The 25,233-nt window shown below is 51.0% G+C and overlaps 2 pseudogenes; one reads left to right on the top strand and one right to left on the bottom strand.

Moving 5' to 3' along the window:
- Nucleotides 1-3,558: 3,558 nt before the first annotated feature.
- Nucleotides 3,559-24,707, top strand: LOC149750004 (myeloid-associated differentiation marker-like; annotated as a pseudogene).
- On the bottom strand, nt 8,836-16,299 carry LOC149750005 (myeloid-associated differentiation marker-like; annotated as a pseudogene).
- Nucleotides 24,708-25,233: the final 526 nt, after the last annotated feature.

Raw genomic sequence — 25,233 nt, 5'->3', positions numbered from 1 at the left:
CTCTGAGCCGGGTGTTGGTGGACACCACCTAGCACTGAGAAGACAACGAACACTTGAGCCAGGATAGGGACAAGTGTCAATTTCCTTAACGTCTTGAATCCTGTGGGTCCAGGAAGAAGTTCCTGTGACTTAATTAATACCCCTGCCTCAGGGCTTCCCTGGTGGCGTGGTGGTTGAGCATCCGCCTGCTGATGCAGGGAACGCGGGTTTGAGCCCTGGTCCGGGAAAAATCCCACATGCTGCGGACCCATGCACTACAACTACTGAGCCTGTGCTCTAGAGCCCACGAGCCACAACTATTGAGCCCACGTGCCACAACTACTGAAGCCCCTGCTCCTAGAGCCCATGCTCCGCAGCAAGAGGAGCCACTGCAATGAGAAGCCCGCGCGCCTCAACAAAGAGAAGCCCCCCTCACCGCAACTAGAGAAAGCCTGTGCACAGCAACAAAGACCCAATGCAGCCAAAAATAAATAAATAAAACTTAAAACAAAAAACCCCAAATACCCTGCCTCCACCCCCCTTTTCCAGTTGCATTTATTCCTGGGAGCGTGGCATTATTTCCTGGGGGTGACACCCACTCAGAGGTCCATTCATCCCATCTTGAAATTGGTTCCAGGGCACTGGTGAGCTTCCAGGCAAAGGTACAGGAGGAGTGATGGGTGCCACCCCTGGTGACCTTCAGCAAGTCATCCCACCTCTCATTTGTAAAATAAGGAAGCAAAGGTGGTGGACTCTGGAGTCTGTGGGAACTAGGTTGAAATTTGGGTTCTGCCATTTAGTAGCTGTGTGACCTAGGGCCAATTACTTAACCTCTCTGTGCCTCAGTTTCTCCATCTGTAAAGCAGGAACTTCTAACAATTCATAGGGTTCTTGTGAGATGCTGTAACAAAGTGTCCAGGACCATGCCTGTCACAGCTCAAGCAGCCTCCAAATTCGATAACTGGTGATTATCCTGTACACAACCCGGCGTTCTAGGAGAACTGCTGCCCTCTGCTGCAGGGCCTGGCTCTCTAAAGGAAGGGCATGAGTAGGGTATGGAGAGAAGGATCCAAACCAGAGCAGTGACTGTGCAGTAGAATCAGCTGCAGAGTTGTTATTTTAATCCCTGACTGGGTCCTGCTTCGGCTCCACTGAACCAGACTCCCTAGGGGTGGAAGTTAGGGTGGGGGAGTGGGGGTGAGGCAGGCACCTGTTAGTATTTTGACCTTCACAGGTGATTTTGAATCCTACGACATCTGAATCACATGAGGAGCTTTCTCAGCACCCCCCAGTAGCTAAGCACTGTGTTCTCACACTGGACCAAGCACCAGCATCACCTGGAGCCTGCTGAGCCCCATCCCAGAGTTTCTGATTCAGAAGGTCTGGGGTGGAACCCAGGAATCTGCATTCCCAACAAGTACCCTGTTGATGTTCTGCTGCTGGTCCGGGGACCATGCTTTGAGAAGCACTGCCCAAGCGGCAGGTGATTGTGATGTGCAGCCATGGATGAGCCACTGGCCTAAGGGCTGAGCACCACCAGGTGGACACCTGTCATGGATCCAGCCTTGACCCTGCCATCTCCCTTGGCTGCCTGCTCATGCAGAGAGAGGGCCATAGTCCTGCAGGATGTGCCCTAAATAGCCCACTGCATGGGTGAGGGACTCGAGGTGAGGTTAAGAACCTCAGGGATTAAAGTCCAGGCCCATCCGACCCCAAACTCCAGTGCTTTACACTCAGACAGATTTACAATGGCGGTACCTTCCATTTGCACCACTGACTCTGAAAGCCTGGTCTGGGAAGGGTTGGGGAGGTGCACCTTGATCTCTCTGGGTTTTCTCCTGCCCTGTCTCCCATGTTTTAGGGTCATGACCTCTGCTCTTAAGATTAATTAATGAACACTGGAAGCTGCTGGGTGTGGCTGCATGTTTGGCTGTGCGTGGCCACCAAGTGGAGCCCTTGGGCCATCTCGCCCCCAGGCTGCCTTGCAGTCAGAACCGGCGGGGAGGGACACTGGCAGGTGGTGTGAGGGGCTGGGTCTTTAACATGGTTAGGCGGCTGTTCCAGGGACCCTCTAGATGCCCTCGCTCAGCCACTGAGCTGAGGCTCAGAGGGGGCTAGTACAGTGGTACAGCCTGGCCTGGAAGGTGAGCCCAGGCTCCCTGACTCCCAGCCCAAGGTTCCTTCCAGGGCTTCAGGCTTCCTTGAAAGGAGAGGAACAAGGATTCCCAGAGGAAAAGCTTTCCCAAAGGAAATCTCTAACCAGACCTCCTGCTTCTGGCTCTGGGGTTTGGATGCCCCCAGGGGAGAGAAAAGATGGGGAGGCCCCCCTACCTCCCAGGTGGGCCCCGAGGTGAGGGTCAGTCCCCAGAGGGCAGCGTGTGCTGTGGCCCCGGCCCCTCTCCCGGGCTCCCTGCCTCCTGCCCAGCCAGCTTCTCAGCGGAGGGAAGCACAGTCACGTGGGAAGCACATGGGTTGATGCTCTAGAGAGACTCCAGTTTCAGTCAGCAGACCTGGCTTGAGTGTCTCCCTCTGAGCTCAGGGCCCCTGGCCATCAAAGGGGCTGAGAAGGGGACTGAGATCCCATAGGCAGGGTGTCCAGCCCCAGGCTGGGGGTGGTGGGGACCCATAAACAGCAGCATCACCACTGATCCTAATAAAAGGAAGAGCTGCTCCTGCTGCCCCTCTAGACTCCTGACCTACCTGGGTCCCCACCCACCTGGGGTTGATGCCTGCAAATGCTGGGTTTATTCACCGAGGTTGTGAAGGAGGGAAGCAGGGAAGGTGATGTTTGTGACTAGTTCTGTGATAGGTGCTTCAAACACATCACCTTACACTGTCCTCCAGTGACCCTGCCTGGGGCTGGTTTATTTCCCATATTACCTTTAGGAAACCAAGCCTGGCTCCTGAGCCCAAGCTCTGTCCTCCCCAGCAGACCTGCTCCTGGTGGCCCAGAGCAGTTCCTCAGAGAGCAGACCTGGGACACACCCAGGAGCCCTGCTGTTACCTAGTGGCTCTACTCATCCCTGGGCAAGTCTCACCTCAGTCTCCTCCTCTGTAAAATGGGGATATTAGTCCCAACTCCTGTAGCCGTCATGGAAACAAATGGGGCCACGGTGAAATCTGCCCCAGTCTGGTCAGGCATCAGCTGGAATCTCCTCCCCATGAAGACCACTCCCTCCTGGTCTTCTGCCCTCAGATCTGAAAAGCGTAGGTCAGGGTCCGTCCCAGTCAAGAGGGAGAAGGGAGAGCTGGGCTTCTCAGCACCACCTTGCCTTCCAGTCTCTTCTTCCCAATCCCTTTAGCTGCCCCACTGTGCTTCCCCAGGTTAGTGTCCAGTCCCCTTTGCCCCCCAGTCCACCGGTCACCTTCCATCTCCCCCACTGCTGCCGGCATCCTGCCCTGGGCCGTCCTCCTGAGCCAGGGGGAGGGCACACGTCCTTATGTTGTCCCTCATCTCAGCTCACAGAGCACCTGTCCTAGGGACTGTCTCAGCTCTAGGGCAGGAGGCCCCATGTGTGACTCTGCTCCCTGGGTGGAAACAACCCATCCCTGAGACCATGATAGACCCTGGCAGCGTGGCAGCGTGTGGGCGGGGGGGAGGGGTGGGCAGTGGGGGGTCTCGAGCCGGGTGGGGTCCAGATGCCATCTGGCATCACAGTCATTGCCGGGCACTCGTGCCATGTGCTCCCACCTGAGCCCGTGGGAAGGTCCTGCCGCCTCCCTTCCTGCCCCAGGTGGGCCTGCGGGTGAACCTAGAGAGGCGGAGGGCGATGAGTGTGGTCAGGGCTCACAACCCAAATGCCTAAGGGGCCCGTCCGGGAACAAGTGAGTGACCCAGGCCTGATATTTGTCAGAACTAGGAATGCAGGCCCGGCTGCACTGGGCAGTTGCAACTCGGCCCAGCTGACCTTGGCTGTGCAGAAACCCTGGCCCATGGGAACATCTTCAGGGCTGTCTCTGGACCACAGGCCACCAGGTTGAGGCCTGAGCCCTACTCCACCTCCCCCCTACCACCTGACTCCTTTCACCAGGGGGCCATGGACCCTTGGCCTGGATATGTCCAAGGACAGATGATTCACTGTCTCCTAAGCTCTGCTCAGAGGGAGGGCTGAGGTCCCTGATCTATACACACAGGGCTTCCCCACTGAAGCTTCCAACCAGGATAAATCCAGTGTCACCTCTACATGGTGACCTGCCACCCATCTTCACATCATCTTCATGTCTCCCGTCTCAACCCTGAGTCTCCGACTTTCCAGGTTAAACATCCCCAATTTCTTCAATGTTTTCCCTTATGTGGAGCCTGATCAATTTCCCCTCTGCCCCTCCACCCACCCCAAAACTGGCCTCTCCGTCCCTTCTTTGCCCAATTCCCCAGCCCCATTCTCAGTGGATGCTTAACAAACGAGTCAAATAGACACCAGGACTCAGTTGAGCCCAGGGAACCAGCAGTGTCCTCCAGCCCAAGGCTGGCTTTGGAAAGACCTGTACGTTCACGGGGCTCTGGCAGAATGAACTACGACACAGGGACGTGATCACCTCCTGCCCCCTCACCCTGAAGGCATCAAGGGGAATCGGGGACGTTTGGAAAGGACAGTCTAAAGTGGCCCTGACTGTCTGAGCTCACCTGGGTCACCGCTGACTCAGACCTGTTTGCAGCTGGAATGAGGAAGGGATTGGAAAGGGCGCCCGCCCCTCTCAAACCCCGTAGCCTTCCCCTCCTTCCCTCCCTCCTCCACCCACAGCCCAGCCCGAATGGAGAATAGAGCTTCTATGCTCTAACCCCGGCTCTGACTTCTGTTCCCACCTCTCCGTGGAAACCGTTCTCACCAGGTCACCAGTGAGCACCATGTTGGCAACTCAAGGTGTATTTACCTTTTCATCACTAGACCTCTCAGCATAATTCACCTGAGTCAGGAAGCCCTTCTCTGGAGAGACTTTCCTCCTGCTGCTCAGCCTCTCCTCCATCTTTCTCCCCCTCCTTCTCCTCCTCTCCCATCGTCTGAGTGTCTCAGGTCCTCAGGACTTGGGCCTAGACCACCTCTTCTTTGTGTGCCTTCTTGTGCTCATCTAGTCCGATGGCTTTAAGATTCCACTCAGTCGACAAATATTATTGTGCACCGAGTGTGTGCCAGGCACTGTTCTAGGCACTGGACAGACAGCAGAACAGAACCGATTGCTCTGCCCTCATGGAGCTTACACTCTAGTACAGGAGATGGAGAATATGCAAACCATATATATTATATCAGGTCTCTGCGTGATAAATGCCATGAAAAAGGGGAAACAGGTGAAGAGAGAGTTATTGGAGTGTGGAGGGTGGGCAAGGGTGCTATTTATGTGGGTGGGCAGGGCAGGCTGCTCTATTGATGTTACATTTAAGAAGATACTGAATGAAGTGAGTATGATGACAGTTCCCTTATTTGTGCTTCCAGAACTGATCTCTACTGAGATCCAGAGTCATATCCAACTGCCTCCTGATCTCTCCCCCTGGATGTCTCAGGACACCTCACACTCACCATGTCCAATCCCATCTCTTGAATCGCCCTGCCCCCGACAACACACACTGATCCTTCCTCATCTTTCCATCTTGGTCAGTAGCACCACTTTCACAGATGCTCTTCACAGCATACTTGTGAATCCACCCACTCTTCTTCCTCTCTAGAGCCGCCACCTGGTCCAGATCCATCCATCCCCTCACTTGTACTCCTGCCATAAGCTTCTAGCTGATTCCTCTATTTCCATCCTTTCCCGCAATGTGTGCTTTGGAATGAACTCAATCTAAGATAGCTTGGACGGCTTCTCTTAGGATGAAACACAAACTCCAAAGCATCACCACCAAAGCCCTGCCAGCTCTGAGCCCTTTCTACCTCTACAGCCTAATCACTTCCCTCCCTCCAGCCACTGGGAGCTCTTCCAATTCCTCTTTGTCATCTCAGGGCCTTTCCCCTTACATGCCTAACCTGCCCCCCATCCCTGAACTGAGACCAGAGGACAGCCTGGCACATGGTAGTACTCTGCTCAGTCAATGCCACTCTAGATCTCAGTTTCCTCATCCAGAAAATGGAGATAATAGCATCTATGTTCAGACATGAAGGTTCTTGATTTCACGCTGCAGAAAACATCTCTGGTAACTTATGCAGAGAACAACTGTATGAGAAGGATGCTGAGTAGCTTGAAAAATTATTAGGGAGGAACCAGGCTCAGAACAGGCTCAGACCAGGAAGGAGAGGTGCTGGGCAGCCAGGGCACAGCCAAGGGCAGCTGGTTCAGGCACCGTGGCCATTGGAAGCACACACTGGATGCTCCTCTGGGCCCCAGCAGAAGGAATTCTGATCTGACCTGGTGTCTGTCTATCACTTGCTCCTTAGGTGTGTGTCCAGGTCCCGCTTATGTGGCAGGTCAAATATTTACCTGGTCTTTTAAGTTTCTTATTGAGGGTTAGGCCCAGTCTCTCACCAAGACTCACACGGTGGGGACATCTTCAAATATAGTGGGAAGTTCAGGTTCTCAGTGGTTCCGCTCAATGGAGGTGTCCATCACATAAGGCCATGGAGTGTTAGGGGGAGTAAATGGTATATAACATGACCCAGTGACTCTCAAGTATTTCCCCTAAAGGCAGAAGGGATGGAATGTATCCAGGTCAGGCAGTCCAGCCTGGATCTTGAGACTGTAAGCTCATGTAATGTTCATTAAGCAAACACCTCAATGTGCCGGGCCCTCTTCTCAGCACTGGGAATATATCAGTGAACAAAGGAGAAGATACCTCTGCTTGGTGGATCTGTATTCTAGTGTTTATCTTTGAAGCCTCATGTTTCACTTGAAAGTGAATGTAGAGTTTTGCATTTTATTTTGTAACATGGACATAATAACGTACCCATAACATATCAGGGTTTATTTCAATACGACAGTAATGGCTTCCTACTAATGGGCTACTGGCTGTGCTGCCCATTTGCCTGAAGATACAGAAAACTGTGTCTTTATGTGTCTATATCTGAGCACGTTCTTGGTGACACCAAGAGCAAAACTTCAAACGAGTGTATGGGAGGGGAGAAGAGAAAGTTGGGGTGCCAGGGCCCTGTGGGAGGGAGGCAGAGAGTGAGAGAGATGATGGAAGGACCTGGGGCCCTGCCAGCCTCTGCCAGGGTCCAGGAACAGAATATTCTGGAAGCACCTCCTTCTGTCTGCTGCAGCAGAAAGAACCACGGGCTTTCTTTTAAGGGATTCGAACAAGGAATAATCCCAGACTAGCAACAATGTGTTCCTGGGGGCAGTGGTCTGGGCTGATGGGCAGCTGGCCCCGGATCAGCACGGACTTGGACCACTGTGGTCACCATGTGGCCTGAGAGATGGCATGTTGCTGGCAGCAGTGGGCAGTCAGGAGCCCGAGGAGCAGGCGTCCTGCAGCCGGGACAAGGGGAGTGACTTCCCTTGGCAGTAGTGCTAAAAGGGAGTCATTGGTTCTAAGATTTGTTAGGGACAATGTATGGAGGGAAGGAGGCCCAGACGGACACTCCCACGCCATGAGCAGCCTGGTTGCCCATATGGGTGGTTTTGGAGAACTTTGTTTCCTGAGGAAGATCATTCTCCTTCCAGGCAAAGCACTGGAGGGATTTATGGGAAACAGATGCTGGTTGGAGTGGAGGTGAGGGGATGGGCTTGATCTGAGCATCTGCCACCCCCCATCTCACCACCCCTGGTCAGAAGTAGACCCAGAAAAGACCAACTAGGACAAACCCTCACCAGCACAGCCTGGCTCCAGAAGAGACCTCAGATTACAGCTCGCACATTTTGTCAGCTAAGAAAGTCTCCATGAGGGCTTGGGCTGCAGCTGGGCTGTCGATGACACAACAATTATAAGAGGTCACACGTGTCGTGCTCACTGCAGGTCAAGCACCGCCCTGGATTCATTTGTTCTTCCCAGCAGCCCTGTGAACTATGTACTCACTGTGCCCATTTTCACAGGCACGGAGAGGTTAGCTGGCCCAAGATCACACAGGTAGTAAGTGATCGAGCTGGGATTTGAACCCAGGCATGTGGCTTCAGGATCTTAAACCCTGCTTGGTATTAACTTTGTACCTTATACCCAAGAAGAGAGCAGCCAATATTGTTTCAGCACCAGCTACCTTACCATGTGATTTAATAGCTAATTTCATTTCATCTTCAGGGATATTATTATTGTCATTCACATTTTATAGATGATGAAACTGAGACTCAGAGACTACATTGTGTAGTTTGCTCATGGTCACAGAGCAACACCTGACAGAGCCTGGATTTGAATACAAGTCTGTCTCACTACAAATCTCAGCACATAATAAAACCTCAGTAAATGCTGAGCCCTTTCCCTCTTCTCTTGGGTCCAGGAGTCATCTCCTGGCTCCTGTGTGTCCTGGTCTGGCTGCAGTGCCCCACCCAGAGGTCCTGCAGCAGCGCTCCCATCTCAGCCAGAACACTTCCTGTTGGCAAGCCAGCCAGAAAACTCCAGAGAGAGTGTGGAGTCCTTAGACAGGCTGATGAAGCCTTGCCGACTCTCCTGTGACCACCTGCATCTCTACAGGCACCTTCGGACAGAAGCCAGCCGCACAGACAGGGCGACATGGATTGGCAGCCAGCAGCTGGTCCTGAGGAGAGCAGCCAGTAGCCCAAGGCCACAGGACAGAACAGACCCTCTTCTCTCCACTCAGAGGTGGATTGAGGAAAGCCAGCTCCGTGATTTTTCCAAGAAGCTGCTCCAGAGCCAGAGAATGGGAACCTCTCCACCCCGGTTCTGTTCAGTACCTCAGGCTTCAGTCTGGGGCTGGCGTCAGCTGGAGTCATCCCAGCATAGAGGAGGTTATGGCTGGCCAGCTGATGAGGGCTGCCTCTGGCCGCTGCCCCAGGAGACAGCAAGCCCAAGTCAGGCAGGGTGCAAGGAAAGGGCTTGAGGCTTGGGCATAGGGGGGCTTCTCCAACAGCTGTGTATGCTAAAAGGCAGCGGGAGGCCCTGGCCACTCAGCATATGGGCTTGGTGGCCACAGTACCCCCTCCCCAGACCCCTGGGCCCAAGTCACCTCCCATCCCCCTGCCTTTGGAGATAGGCATGTGCGGGCATCTCTTAGCTCCTCCCCCAGCCTGTCCATCAAGGTTGCAGGGAATGTGGAGACCAACTGGCCAACTCTCCTTCCCCTGACCCTTCTTCTCCTAGTGGTATATTTTTCAAACTTAAATTTTATTTTCTTATAATGGTAATATATTTACGTGGCTCAAAATTAAAATGTCCTAAAAAGCCACACATTGAGAAACCTGGCCTCTGCCTGGGGCTCTATCCATTCTCCCCTCAGCTCCCCTCCCCACCCAGGACCAGGTAACTCCTCCACTGCACTCATGGGAGTCCTTCCCGTGCTCCTGATGCAAATCAAGCATATACAGGTATATTTATTTTTATTTCTCCCCCTTTTATTACTTAAAAATAGCATACTAGGCATCATTTTGTATCTTACTGTTTTGAGTAAATATATCCTGGAGATATTTCCTTATCAATATTTGGAGAGCATCCTCTTTTTTCCAGCTGTATAGTACTCCCTATTCTGTCTGTACCTTGATTTATGAACCAGCATCATAAAGATGAGCAATGGTTGTGTCCAATCTTATTTTCAAATGAGATCTTGGGTGGAGTTTGATTCACGCCAGGCTGCTCGGGGTAGAGAAGGTGCTGGGTGAGGCCAACACCCTATTTGCTACCCCACTGCCTCACCAGAACCCTAGTGCTCCAGATCACAATTTTAGACCAATCTGCTCACCTTATGAGTAGGAAACTGAGGCTCAGAGCAGGGACTAGACTCATGTGGTCATGAGTTACCCTGGGGCAGAATTGAACTAGAAACCAGATCTCTTGGGCTCTGCTCTCCAGACTACTCACGGTTCATCCCCAGGGGGACCAGACCAGGGCAGTGGCGCCACCTGACTGGAGTCAGAGCAGATGTGACTGCGGACCCAGCTGTGAACGAACTCCAGATCTGCCTCTCTCTCGCTCTGGCCTTCCAATTCGTCTTTCATTATTTGGAATCAGCCCCTTTGTACTCCCAGCAGGAAAGAGCTCAGGGAAGAGGCAGGGTGAGGAGGGGACCAGGGGTCTCTGGCCCTCCCCTCACATCTTGTAGATGAGGAAACTGACTCACCCAGCAGTGAGTGACCTCCTCAGGGTGACATAGCAGGTTTGTGGCAGAACTAGGGTAGATGGGGCATAAGCCCAGCCTGGAGGATGCTGCTGCCACACTTGTAACAAGCAGCGTGGGGCAGTGGAAAAACAGCCGGCCTGGGAACCAGGAAACCTGTGTCCTGTCTTTGATTCTGCCAGACACAGGGTGACTCTGGACAAGTCCTGCCCTCTCCCTGGGGTCCAGCCGCACCTCCTCTATGGCAAGAGGGTTGGACTAAGCAGAGGACCTTTAAGCTTTCTTTTGAATGCCAAAGTGAGTGGACTAGACCTTGTCTTGGAACTGTGACAAATGACCCTTAACCTCCACCAAAAGGGAAGGATGGAGTAGCCACCCTCATGAACCATGAAGCTTGAGTAATGGGCACCTCAAGTGAGCCCTTTCCTTGGCAATTCTTTTACTAAACCACAGAGGCATTGCTAACCTCCTGGGAAATGAGCTCCCAGGGTTGAGTTCAATTTCATTCAGGAAAATATAAGAATATGAGATTCTTGTACCCAGACTTGGTGAAGTCAATGCATACTTGCTTTTGTGGATTAAAAATTAGTCAATAGTCAACCTAAGAAAGAAATGGAAAATTTTATTCTAGCTAACCTGAGGATTGTAAATGGGGAGACAGTCTCTCAGGAAGCTCTGAGAACTGTTCTGAAGAGGTAAGCTGGGAGGCCAGTATGTATGTGACTTGGGGGAAGGGTTACATGCAACTAAGCACACAGCTTGGTAGAAGGTTACTGTTGTTTGCAAGAAGCAGATATCTTAGTTAATGGTTTTAGTGTTTTTCTAAGTATGAGAAGATGCAAGAAACTAGGTTCATAAAAATTTCTGCTGAAAATGTCTAACTATCTGAGGGTCAGTTCTGCCAGTTTTCCCAGATCACAAAGTGTCTGAATCTGATCTTTGTCCTGAATTCCTTTCAGGGTGGTTTGTAGGGCAGTGACTGCAGTGGCTAATGACTTGATTCTTCTAGAGCTGGGTGGTGGGCAACATTCCTTTTTTTTTTTTTTAATTTAATTAATTTATTTTTTATACAGCAGGTTCTTATTAGTTATCAATTTTATACATATTAGTGTGTGTATGTCAATCCCAACCTCCCAATTCATTCCACCACCACCACCCCTCCACTGCTTTCCCCCCTTAGTGTCCATACATTTGTTCTCTACATCTGTGTCTCTATTTCTGCCTTGCAAACCAGTTCATCTGTACCATTTTTCTAGATTCCACATATATTCGGTAATATATATTTGTTTTTCTCTTTCTGACTTACTTCACTCTGTATGACAGTCTCTAGGTCCATCCACGTCACTACAAATGACCCAATTTCGTTCCTTTTTATGGCTGAATAATATTCCATTGTATATATGTACCACATCTTCTTTTTTTTTTTTTGCAGTACGCGGGCCTCTCACTGTTGTGGCCTCTCCCGTTGCGGAGTACAGGCTCCGGACGCACAGGCTCAGCAACCATGGCTCACAGGCCCAGCCGCTCCGCGGCATGTGGGATCTTCCCGTACTGGGGCATGAACCCGTGTCCCCTGCATCGGCAGGCGGACTCTCAACCACTGCGCCACCAGGGAAGCCCTACCACATCTTCTTTATCCATTCGTCTGTCGGTGGGCATTTAGGTTGCTTGCATGACCTGGCTATTGTAAATAGTGCTGCAATGAACATTGGGGTGCATGTGTCTTTTTGAATTATGGTTTTCTCTGGGTATATGCCCAGTAGTGGGATTGGTGGGTCATATGGTAATTCTATTTTTAGTTTTTTAAGGGACCTCCATAGTGTTCTCCATAGTGGCTGTATCAATTTACATTTGGTGGGCAACATTCTTTATTACACAATCCCCTCCATTTTGGTCTTAATTTCGACCAAGGTTTGCGAGGCATTTCCTGACCATTTTGTCCCAGGAATGCTGATTCCCAGGTTTTCCCAGGATTTCATTGATAGACCAGTCAATGTGCTGTTACTCGTCTAGTCCTGGTAACAGTAGCCAAGTTCCTCTGGACCACGTGCCTTACTAGTCTGTCAGCTCCAGGAAATGGTTCCCTCCTGTTGCTTCTTCCCATATCTAGAGTCACACTATTACAGTCATGGCTCTTATAGACTATACATCAGGTCAATCGTTTCAACTCACCTGGTCATCACTATTTTTATCGGAGACTCAGTCACACATTTGTTAATGCGAGAAAAAATAATCTTGTAAAAAAGGCAGAGTGCAAATAATATAGCCTGTGACATTAATCAGGTCATAAGGAAGTAGTATTATCTTCTAAGGAGTTACATGGCTGGGGCCAGAAAAAGAAAAATTCATCTTTATGGTGGAGCAGGTATTTCTGCCCTTGGGGAGGTCTGGTTAAGGCACAATGCAGATGCACAATGCACACCAGAAGGGAGGGAGGAGGCCCAAATGGGCAGAGAAAATTTTTATGTTGAAATTTTTCTTGTCTTGCCTTAAAATATGAATTTTATTTCATTGCTTCTTAAGATTTTTCTGCCACAGGTATCCCCTCCTGGGAGCACTCCCCCTCCACCCAACCTGCCACTGGGTGAAGATCACATGCTTCACCCCAGGACTGGAGTGAGTGGCAGCAGTGAGGGTCCTTCCCCTGTCTCTCCCCCAGGCCCCTCTGGCCCTGGTGACACAAGGATGCTGGGCTCTGAGCCTCTGTGGATGCGCTTAATCGAGGAAGAAATCTTGGTGTGACTTCCAGGTCACCAGTTACTGCAAAGGCCTGCTGGTCTCAATGCATGTATGCACACAGACACACGCACGTGTGCCCACACACACACAGCATGCACACAGACACACACCTTTAAACAGAGGCATCCAGGAGCTGGCAGTATCCCTTTAAGAGCTAGGGGGACAGGATATTGGACATTCGGGTGGGGCCCAACCTCTCCTTTCCTAAGGCTGGGACACTCTATAGGCTCTGGCTGAGGTGAGGGCAGGAGATGGTGGAATGGTGGCACAGAAAGGGCGGTTTGGGTGAGGAGGGAAATCAGGTGGGCTACCTCTGAGCTCTAGGCAAATTTGAGGCAATTAGGATTTGATGATTTTGTGGGGTTTGTGTTTTTTCTTTCTTTTTCTTTAAATGGTAAAAAAAAAAAAAAGAACATTATGGATTTGGGATAAGGGACAAGTTTTTTTTTTCTATTACTGGAAGAAGGAGCTGATGGGAAACAGAAGTTCTGGGGAATTTTTAAAAAATTATATATATTTTATAGGTCACATTATTCATGAGTCCCAGAGAAGCAGGAAGCAGCAGCAGAAAGCAAGAGGCACAGAGAAACACATTTAAGCAGTGCAGTTTGACTGTGGCCACAGCAAGGCCCACCCCCCCAAGCCACCTGCCCAAGAAAATTTGAAAAGAAGCTTCCCCGTTACAAAAAGAATCACCCAGTAATTTTTGCCCTCCTGACCATCATTTGCCGTCCTGGTCATCATTACTTTTATCGGAGGCTCAGTCACACATTTGTTAATGCAAGAAACAATAATCTTGTAAAAAAGGCCGAGTACAAATAATAGAGCCTGTGACATTAATCAGGTCATAAGTACATAGTGTTATCTTCACCATTTTTCTGAAAAAAGAAAACAAAAATAAAACACCCAGGCTAATATCACCGTTAAGGCTGGCAGTGGCCGTTTTTGTCTCCCCGCAGAGGCAGGACATGCTGTTTTGAACACCGAGGCAGGAGGGCCACATCGCTGCCCCTCACAAACACTGCAGAAGGTTGTCTCCAAGACCCTGTGATTTTTTGCCAGGTCCTTTTTTTGATTCCCCAGAGAGTAGTTGGGTTGGAAGGCATACCAGCTACCTTTAAGGTGGCCTCTAGGCAGTGTGTTTTTGTAAGCCTGGAAAAATTCTAGAGCCAATCTCAGGTGTGGCTGAGCACCAGATGGGGCCTTAGAATCTAGAGGCTTTAATCCTCCCGCCCACTGGAAATTACTGACATCCAGAGTTTTTTTTTTTTAACTTAAAGGGGAGGTGCACTGTACACCCCCCTCCACTGGAAGAACGGAGGCCCAGTGCCTAGCTACCCACCCCACACCCCAAACCCGCACACACACACCCCAACGAAGGCACAGCCAGGGGCACAGGCATGCTTTGGCTGTGAGGCCCCTCTGGAGGCCCAGGGTGTGAACAGCTGCACAGAGGGCTGTGTGATGTGGAGTCAGCACCTTAGGAGGTGGGAGGGGGGTGGTGGGCAGAGGAGGAAGAAGCTCAGGGTCCCGGTGGATCAGAAGAAGGAAAAGGGGAAGAGGCGGTCAGGACACAGGAGACAAGAAAACAAAAATGATCAGAAAAGGGCCAAAAAGCAGAAAATGTAGAAAATAAGAGAGTGAAAAGAGAAAGAGGCAAAACAGGATCTGGGCAACCACACAAAACAGGAAGGAGACAGAGCGGAAGGAGGGAAGGAAACAGAAAAGAGAGCGAGATGAATGGGGAAGGATGTGAGCAGGGAGAGAGGGGACAGGAAGAGGACATCAGAACTCCGTGTAGAAACTTCCAGTTAGAAGAGGAATCTGGAGCCCCTGGGTTGATCCTTAGAACCTACAAAAGCCTCTTGGGCCAAGTATGCCATGTCGGCTGCATAAATCAGCAGGTTGATGGCTGTCATTACCGTCACAGCCAGTCGTTGGTCCCAGATGCACACCAAGGAGGTGAATCTGTCTCTGCAGCTCCCATTGCTGGACCCCTGGGCCTGGACACCAAACTTCTCACTGAACTTGTAGAGAGGCCAGAGGACCAGGCAGTAGTGTAGAAGAAGATGGAGAGCACAGTCTGCCCCAACAGGAAACGTGGAAAGCGGACAGGCAGCTTTTTATCTTTGTCGCGGTCAGATTCCTTCACCGTGAAGTTCATGGCCTCCAGGATGAAGCAGATGGAGTACATGGCCACGTACCACACCAGTGCCAGCTGGTGCTGGTACAGGTAGGGGCTGCTGATAAAGATGAAAATGACACAGGCCACATAGTTCTCCAGGCCCCTGAGCATGCCTGGCAATGTGGGCACACAGATATATCGCCAGGCCAGACACAGACCCAGGCCGCTTCAGTGGCGTAAAGCACAGCAGCCATGCAGGCGAATGTAGTGGCGGCGATGGCGTGGTTCTTGGTGGGGCCTGGAGACAAGAACTGGATGTAGGTGATGCGGAAGATGATGGAGGCTGAGAGGCAGACGACGGCGAAGTAAATGGCGTGGGAATAGAGAAGCCGTCCCAAGAGCAAGGGAGGCAGGACTGGAGCCCACAAAACCCCACCATGAAGATGATGTGGGACACAGTGAAGCAGAAGCACCGATGAACATGCACCGGTTAATTACGTCACCCTTCAGAGTGTCCTCACTGGCCACCAGCCAGAAGGGCACCCAAGTGGAGAGCAGCTGCAGCAGGTGGAGGAAGAAGCCCACGATGGGCACAGAGCCCAGGTCTGAGGATGAGCACGCAGTAATGGTGATGATCAGGCAGGTTACCATCACTGGTGTTGTAACCTTGCTTGTTTTACAACCAAAGCCTTGTGAATAGTTAAACACAGCTCTGGGGTTTGATAGACTGGTTCCTGTTTTGCTTTGCCTGCTTTGCTCTGTCTTTGTTCTTCCTTCTCCAGAAATATATGACCACTGACCCCTAGAACACTGACCCTCTGACCTGGACAATGTAAGGACCAGACTCAAGTTTAAAAGCCAGCAGGGCACCTCGTGGTTAATGTAAAGGTCTCCAAAAGAGAAGAGAAGGGCACCCCCAGCGCGCAGCCTGCAGCCATTTCCTGCTTCCCTTCTTGTATAAATCCGGCTAAAACTTGCATGTAAGGAGTTGGTTCTTTTGCGCAGTAAACCTCCTTCTCCCCTGGCTGCTGGCTTCCTTAAGATAAAGCTACTTTTCTTCTACCCAACACTTATCTCTCAGTGTTGGCTTCTTCAGCGACAGCCGAGCCTGAGCTGGGTGACAATGTTTTGCAGCCAGGCAGGCGTCAGGTCCCCGAGGCTCCGGCCCCTCCACCTCATCCTGGGGTGAGGAGGAGAGTGCAGCTGGGAAGGTCGGGGCGCCAGCTGCTTCTGGCCAGGATCTACAGCCATGTCAGCAGCTGTCGAACTTGTTCGTTTCCGAAACTTTCTCTGTCTTTCCCCACTCCTTGCCGACAGCCTGCTTCTGCTTTCTGTTGAGAGAAGGAAACTGGCCTCTGAAGGAGCAGCCGAGCTCTTGAGTGAGTGCAGGGGTGTGCACCCCGGAGCCCCCTTCCCACCCGTTTGGGCATATTCTTTGCCCTTTGGGACTTTGGGATCAGTTTGGACACCGCGGGTAATGGCTTGTTTATGACTCTGCACCAGTATCTCCCCGAGGGAGAATTTGTTTGTTTGTTTTGAAATCTGTTCTGGGGAGCCAGTGAAATGGGGTCTACATCCGTCCCTTCTAGAAGTCCACTAGGACGTATCTTGGCAGCCTGGCAAAACTGTAGCTATGACCTTATAACCGAGAAAAATAAAACGTTATTTTTAATTTTTTTTATTTTAATGCAGCCTGGCCTATGTATGTTTTCGATTCTGAAGAATGGTGGCCCCTGAATGGGTCTCTAAATTACTCCACTATTTTGTAGTTAGAACTGTTTTGTCAAATATCTGGTAAATGGGAGGAAATTCCATGTGCAGGCCTTCCTGTTACTCCATAATAAGGGTTCTTCCAACAAAGGCACTAATTTAATGCCCTAAAAAAAAAGGGGAAACGGCCCTTAAAAAGGGAAACTACACTGTGAAAAGTCCACCCCCTTTACAGATGGGTCTTTGCAGGCAAGGGAGGAAGAAGAGGGGGTCAGCTTCTTAGGGAATTGAATCCACCCCAGCTGCTGTGGTTCCTCTCCTGAAGCCTGAAGCAGGGGCTGCCCGGGGTCCCTCCCCCCCGGTCTCTGGAAGGAGGAAGAGTTCTAGTGCACGGAGCAGAGCCTCAGTGCCCTCACAGCATGAGGAGGAAATGAGGTCTGAAGTAGTCTGTCCCTTTAAGACCCCACAGGGAGATCAGTTTGGCCACAGTGTGTCCCCTACGGGGGGAGGCAGAGGGGTAGGGGGGTGGATTTCCACTAAGACAGTTCCTTGCGGGAGGTCTGAATGCACAAGGACAGCCAGTTGGCTGTTATTGGTCTTATACTCCGTTTTCCACCTTAGACCTACTAAACTGTAAAAACGCCAATCCTCCATACTGAGATGATCCACAAAAAATGGTGGAGACGTTCATTAGTATTTTTTTCAACTCACTGCCAAACACGGGCTGTTGCACAGGCGTTGGTGACGATTATGTTGACAGCGATGAACGGTACCTTGTTCTAGACAAAGCCCAACACTTGTCTCTCAGTATTTGACTTCTTGATTGATGAGCAGCCGAGCCTGAGTTCAGTAACAGTGCCACAAGCTAAGGGGCCTCCAGAAGCTAAAAGAGGAAAGGAAGGACCTTCCCCTGGGGTGTCAGAGACAGCAAAGCCCTGCTGACAACTTGATTTCAAAAGTCTGGCCTCCAAAGCTGTGAGAGAATAAATTTCTGTTGTTTTAAGCCACAGGCTTGTGATAATTTGTTGCAGTAGCCCTAGGAGAACAAGATTAATTTCCAGCAATGAAAAATATAATCTTTGTCATATTTTTAAAAAGTTTCCAGAAAAGCTTGCCGACCTCCTGCTCTAGAGCATATGGGCACATTGATCCAAGGGACCCCTTGTCATAATCCTGTGGTCCCCCAGTGTCTGAGACTCACAGAGTATGATTCCCTGATTAGAGAAGGGTGGTCAGTCCACAGGAGCTGGGAGGGAAGGAGATAAGTAAAGGAGATGGAGAGGACCAAGGCCCAGTGGAGAGGACCAGCTGCATCTGTTGGGGGATGGTAGAAAAGCACAATGCAGTGTGCATGACATGGTTTCATGATTATAATTGGGGGAAAAAAAATCTACAGATATGCCCTACAAACGTATGCATATATGTACGCACATGTCTAAATATGGTTTCAGAGCACGTGAGATGTGTTGAAGGTTGCATCTGAGGTTGAGGACGTGGATGCTCCCTGGATGGGGGTGTGGACACGCCTGTGAGCAGGCAGGAAGCCTGGTCACGCTGAAGAGGGGAAACTGGGCACATGAGATATGATCAGAGTCCTGCTTTATGTCACGTATACATGAGAATAAGAAAATATAGAAAATACTAAACAGAGATGAAGAATGAAAAACATTATAACGTAAAGGGCATAGAAGCTGCTCAGCTCTAGCCACCCCCCCTTCTAAGGAGCGCAGCGCAGTGACACCAGATCTCCTGACGCTTCAAAAGGAGCTGAAAATCTGGATTTTCATGTGAAATTAAAACCTGCAGCTACCAAACACTTAGAGAAGAAATAATACCGATTTTACACCATCTCTTCCTGAAAACACTGTGAAGGAAAACCAAACACATCCCCAGACCACCTCTAGTACAAACTGGCTTGCAACCCCTGATCTGAAGCAAATCAAGCTTGCATGTGCTAATGTCCAGAGTGGGGTCAGGGCCTTCTGGGTCCTGTTTGAGGGGAACAGGCAGCTGGCATGAACTGAGTGGGCCATGTGCCAGGCCCTCTGATAAGCCCTTCACATTCTTTCAGACACTTAATTGACACAAAGTAGGTATTAAGCCAACTGCACAGATGGGGAAACTGAGACTTTGTTAAGTAACTTGCCCAGGATCATCCAGCTATGAAGTGTCTCCTCCATGCCCCACAGCCTCCCTGTAACTCTGAGTGTCCATCTCCCCTCCTCCTTCCTTCCTTTCTCCCAGCCATGACTTTCTCGTCTCACTGTCTTTCGAGTCCAGCATGCCAGGCTGTTGGGCAGGCTGGGCTCAGCCACATCTTGGATGTGCTCTGACCGGGGCACTATTTCCATGCTCACAGATTAGAATGGAGGAGGGGCTTTGGGGGAAACTCAGGCAAACCTGTTGCTTCACCCGTGGGGGAACTGAGGCCCAGAGAGGGCACATGCCTTACCCAGGGCCACACAGCTGGAACCCCCATGCCTCTCCTCCAAGCCCTCCCTCTGTGGCGTTAAATGCATCCAAATCTGTCATTTAGCCTTAGGTGTAAATCGTAGGGTCAGTTTGGGAAGTAAGTTGGGAACAAACTCGGGGACAGTCAGAGTGACACCCCCAGCCTCCCTTAAATCCAGTGCCTCTTGCCCACACCCCACCCCTGGCAGTGTCCACTGGAAGGCCAGCAGGCTCCAGGGCTCCACTGGCAACTGGGGTTGAAGGAGCCTTGTGAGTCCAGGTAGGTTCTCGGGGTTTGCTCTGTGTTTCTCTTTCCAGCCTCAGCTTTTCCCAGGGTTTACTATCAGCAAAGGTGAAAAGGCCCCTGATGGCAGGAAGCTGGCTGCGGGCTCAGGGTGCTGGCCCTTAAGCCCTGGGGGCGCCTCTTGGCAAAGAGTCCCTTTGAAACAGGGCAGTTGTCCCTGAGGAGGGAGTGGGCCGGGGAGGAGCTCTCAGTCCCCCACACCCTGGGACCCTTGCAGGAGGCCCTGTGTGAGGCAGGACTGCAGCCCTGCTGGCGGGACCGTCTTGGGCAGGTGACCTGGCCGATTCCCTGGTCTCCATGGTCCCTGCCATGCTCGCCACGGGTCCCCTGTCCCAACCCTGAAACCCTTTTAGGCCTCCGTCCTCCCTCTCTCAGTTCCATTCCAGGCGGCCCCTCCTTTATGGGGAAGGTTGGCTCCATGCCTGCATCCCTTCTGGGTCAGAAGACACCTACTGGGCTGCCTCGGGGCCACTCAGACCCCGGAATCCTCCCCAGCTCATCTCCACTCTGCCGCCCCCGCCCCAGTCCCAAGTGCATCCTCAGGGCTGTCACCTGCCAGAGGGCCAGCAGGTGCCTCCTCTTTCAGCTCCTGCCCTTAAAAGGGGGCCTATCATCTGTCCATGCTCCATCCCCTCCCTAGGATGCCCTGAAAGGCTCCACATCAGCATCCAGAAACAACATCCTTGTTCATTTCCAATCCCTCCTTCCCGCCTTGAAAACTGCTAACCAGTCTCCCAGGCCAGAAAAATCCTCGCTCAGGCAGTACTACTCCTAGATCTTTCCAGACTCACACCTGGATGGCAGCTTTGGTACTTAACAGCCAAACATATTATTTTGTTGTTTGGTTCCCCCGTGATGCTCCTTCTTGGAGTAATGCTGGGTTGGTGTCTTCTTTCCCAAATAGGGAAGAGTCACATGTTAAGGCAAAATTTGGCGGGGAGGGGATTCAAAACAGTTCCTACTTCACATATCATCTTGTCCCCACTGCCTTGCTTTCACCCCATGGCTTATCCCTGTTCACCTCTGAAGCTGCCCTCCTCTGGGTGGGGCTGGGTCACCTCAGATGGCAGCTCCTTCTAGTGATGGCTGCAGGGAGGAAAGGCCAGGACATGTGTCTCTTCAGGTTGCTGTGGAAGGAACCCATGGCTCTGAAGGTGTGTCCTGGGTCCCAGAGCCCCGAGCTTTGGTCCTGGGCTACCACCCATGTGCGCTGCTTAAATGCTGGGCTTAGAGAAAACATTCAAACCCACAGCTTTGGCATTTTTATCTGGAGTTCCCACTTTCTAGCCGTGCAACCTTAGGGAAGGCACTTGATACCCCAACAGTCAGTTTTCTTACCTGTAAAATGGGGTCAGCAGTACAATCCACAATCCGTTTTCTGAAACATTTCAGGTCAGATATGATCCAGAATTCAGAATTTTTCAGCTTCAATCATGTAACATGGTGCAGCTACTCTGTAGGACATAACACCCACTGGGGCCTGAAAGCTCCTTTTAATCAAACACGTTAGTATTTCTGCAACTGAACTTTTGAACATTCACACTAAGTGAAATAAGTACAGACCATAAATTGTCTCATGTCTGTTCAGGTCAAATTTTCTTACCAAATGAATTTTTTAAAAGTTCTTTTTCCATTTCAGAGCCTTGAAGCTTTGGGGTTATAGATAATGACCATCCTACCCTGTGTCTCTGTAGATAATGGCACACAGCACAGAGGACCTAAAATGTTCATGGTTTGAGGCCAGACCCAACCAAGCTATGAGGTTTGGGATAAGACAAGTCTACTGACAAGGCCAAGGGTGATAGGTGGGGCGAACCATTCTGGAGTGGCTGTGCTGTTACCCGAGTGTCTGAGTCAGTGGTTCAAACCCCGCACATCCTGAGCCTCAGCCACCACAGACTCCTGAGCCGTTTCCCGGTGTCTGACTTAATCAGCTTCTGGAGCCGGATCTTTCTCTGGTGGGTTCTCAGTGAAGACCCCTGCTGTACTGGTGACGGTGACCTGAGTGACCATGTGCTTGTCCTCAGGTCTGGGCTCCATGACCATCATGGGCTTCTTCCTCTGCCTGGGGCAGCTGCTCTCCACCTGTGTGCCCTTCTTGCTGGTGGCCAGTGAAGACACTCTGAAGGGGGACATAGGTAACTGGTCCATGTTTGTCTGATGCTTCTGCTTCACCGTGACCCTCATCATCCTTATAATTAATTATGTGTATTCCAGTCCCACTTCCCCCGGCCGTTGGGATGTTTTTCTCTATTCCTTTGCCTATTACTTTCCCTTTGTCTGCCTCTCAGCCTCCATCATTTCTGGCATCACCTAAATCCAATACTTGCCTCAGGGCCCCGCCCAAAATCATGCCATCACTGCCACTGCATTCTCAGGCATGGCTTCTATGCTTCATGCCACCGAAGTGGCCTGGGTCTGTGTCCGGCCTGGCGATATGTACTGATTTCTGCCCAATTTGGGAGGTGTGATCAGGAGGCTGGAGAACTATGTGGCCTTTGTCATCTTTGGCTTCATCAGTAACACTGACTTGTACCTGCACCAGCCAGCCCTGATATGGCGTGTGGCCGTGTACTCTATCTGCTTCATCCTGGGGGCCGTGAACTTCATTGTGAACGGGTGTGACTGCGACAATGAAAAAATGCTGCCCATCCCCTACCCCAGTTTCCTGATGGAGCAGACTGTGCTCTCCGTTCTCCTTTACAGTACTGCCTGGTCCTCTGGCCGCTCTACCAGTTTGACGAGAATTTTGGCGGGCAGGCCCAGTGGTCCAGGGATGTGAGCTGCAGTGATGAGCTCCGCCCAACACTGTGCATCTGGGACCAACGACTGGCTGTGGCCATCTTGACCACCTTGAACCTGCTAGCTTACGTGGCTGACAGCATGTACATGGCCTTGTATTTTGTAGGGTGAGGCTCTGCCCATTCCTCTTCTTAAGAGAAGTTTCATTACCATCAGAAGTTTCATGACATCCTCAGATGTCCTCATCCTGTCCCCTCTCTCCCTGCTCACATCCTTCCCCAATCATCTCACTCTCTTTTCTGTTTCCTTCCCTCCTTTTCCTCTGTCTTCTTCCTGATTTGTGTGGTTGCCCACATTCTGTTTTGCCTCTTTCACTTTCCATTCTCTTCTTTTTTACATTTTCTGCTCTCTGTCTCTTTCTGGTTGTGCTTTGTTTTCTTTTCTACCTGTTTCCCTACTACCTCTTCCCCTTCCTTCCACCGGGACCCTGAGCTTCTTCCTTCTTTGCCCACCGCCCCCCTCCCACCTCCTAAGGTGCTGACTCCACATCACACAGCCCTCTGTGCAGCTGTTCACACCCTGGGCCTCCGGAGGGGCCTCACAGCCAAAGCATGCCTGTGCCCGTGGCTGTGCTTTAGTTGGTGTGTGTATGTGTGTGTGTGTGTGTGTGTGTGTGTGTGTGTTTGGGGTGTGGGGTGGGTAGCTAGGGATTTGAACCCCTTTATCCCAGTGGAAGGGGATATACAGTGTACCTCTCCTTAGAATTAAAATAATATCTCTGGAGGTCAATAATTTCTAGGGGCAGGAGGATTAAAGCAGATAGCCTGGGTCCTGAGGTCCCACCTGGTGCTCAGCCCCACCTGAGATTGGCTCCAGAATTTTTGCAGGCTTACTTAAACCCACCACCTAGAGGGCATCTTAGAGGAAGAGAGGGGTGAATGCCTTCCACCCCAACTACTATCTGTGTATCCAAGTAGGAGCTGGCAGAGAACTGCACCGACTTGAAGACAACCGTCTGCAGTGTTTGTGAGGGGCAGCGATGTGGCCCTCCTGCCTCAGTGTTCAAAACAGCATGTCCTGCCTCTGAGGGGACAAAAAAATTGGCCACTGCCAGCCTTATAGCTGATGTTATCTTGTTTTTTTGTTTTTTTTCCGGTTAAGAGGTCACAAATTACTGGGTGGCCTTATTCTGAAGGAAAGTTCCTTTTCATTTTATTTTTGGTGGAGTGGTTTGAATGGGGTGGAGACTGCTGCTTCCATAGTCAAAGAAACTGCAGTGACTGCGTGTGGCGCACACATGTGTGTTTCTGTGTGCCAGTTGCTTCCTGCTGCTGCTTCCTGCTTCTCTGGGACTCATGAATAATGGCATCTATATAAATGTGCATAATTTAAAAAAACTTCCTGGAGCTTCTGGTCCCCATCAGCCCCTGTTGTCAATCACGGAGAGAAGCTTTGTCCCTTCTACCACATCTATAATGTTAGTTTTTAAACCTTTTAAAGATAAAAGTAAGAAAACCCACAAAATCCACAGATCCTAATCGCCCCAAATTTGCCTATAGCTCAGCCGCTGCCAAGCAGATTTCCCTCCTCACCCAAAGCACCCTCTCAAGGCACCCCTCCCTCAGTCTCTCCTCCACCATGCCCCACCCCTCCAGCCTGCCCACCATCACCTCAGCCAAATCCTAGGCAATGGCCCAGCCTTAGGAAAGCAGAGGTGCACCCCACCCCAATGCCCAGTATCTGGTACCCTAGCTCTTAAAGGAGCCCTGCCAGCTCCTGGGGCCTCTCTTTAAAGGTGTGTGTTGGCGTGCATGCTGAGTGTGTGTGCGTGTGCCTCTGTGCTCCTGTGCATTGAGACCAGAAGCCCCTTACAGTAACTGGTGGTCAGAAACGCATCACAAGCCTTCTTCCTCTCTTACTCCCAGCCAGGATGTTCAGAACTCAGCATCCTTGTGTCACCAGGGCCAGAGGGGTCAGGCAAGCAGAGCTCTGGGGGAGAGGCAGGGGAAGGACCCCCTTCCCCAAATGCTGCCACTCACTCCAGTCCTGGGGTGAAGCATGAGTTCTTCACCCAGTGGCAGGTTGGGTGGATGGGGAGTGCTCCGAGGAGGTGATCCCCACGGCAAGAAAATCTTAAGAAATAATGAAGTAAAATTGCTATTTTAAGGAAAATTTGCTATTTAAATTTTAAATAAAATTTGCTATTTAACCAATGAGAGACTAGCTCTAGGTGTTTGGACAGGCACATGTCACTCTAATTTCACATCAGGAAGAAGAATTAACCAAAGGCTCAGCCTGCTGCCCCAGAACCAGAATAGGGCCTGAAGCAATCCTGCGGTTTTGCGGCCAGCTCCCAAAAAAGCGAGTTGAAAAATGGAGCTCAGGGGCACTGCAATTCACAAACCTGCAGGGTTATAAAGGATAACTATGGGGCTTCCCTGGTGGCGCAGTGGTTGAGAGTCCGCCTGCCGATGCAGGGGACACGGGTTTGTGCCCCAGTCTGGGAAGATCCCACAAGCCGCGGAGCGGCTGGGCCCGTGAGCCATGGCCACTGAGCCTGCGCGTCTGGAGCCTGTGCTCCGCAACGGGAGAGGCCACAACAGTGAGAGGCCCGCGTACCGCAAAAAAAACTATGGTGCAAAAATATATTGAGGTAGGGCAACGAAGAGGATTTCAAAGCAATGCAGAATTTCAGGAAACAGTTTTCAAGAGGTAGATGGGACTCGCCTTTAAAGCACAGGAAAAGCGGCAGAACTTCGACAATGATGCAGTTGACCAAAAAGGGCGTATGCGTTTTTTCCTGAATATATTCAGAAAAAACACATACGCCCTTTTTGGCCAACCAAACAAGTGGACAATCAAATCAGCACTACAAAGAAGTCTCACTTCACATCTGTCAAAAGGGCCATCCTGAAAAAGTGTAAAAACCAGAAACGCAGGACAGGCTGTGGAGAAAAGGGAGCCTTGTTACGCTGATGGGCGGGATGTAATTGCCAGTGGCCCCTCTGGAGAAGTGTATGGTGTTTCCTGAAACA

This window comes from Delphinapterus leucas, chromosome 2 (genome assembly GCF_059928025.1).
Source record: "Delphinapterus leucas isolate spDelLeu-1000000601 "Yukka" chromosome 2, BTC_Dleu_Yukka2, whole genome shotgun sequence".
Lineage (NCBI taxonomy): Eukaryota > Metazoa > Chordata > Mammalia > Artiodactyla > Monodontidae > Delphinapterus > Delphinapterus leucas.
Note: the sequence above shows the minus strand (reverse complement) of the source record. Positions and strands in the feature narration are given on the sequence as shown.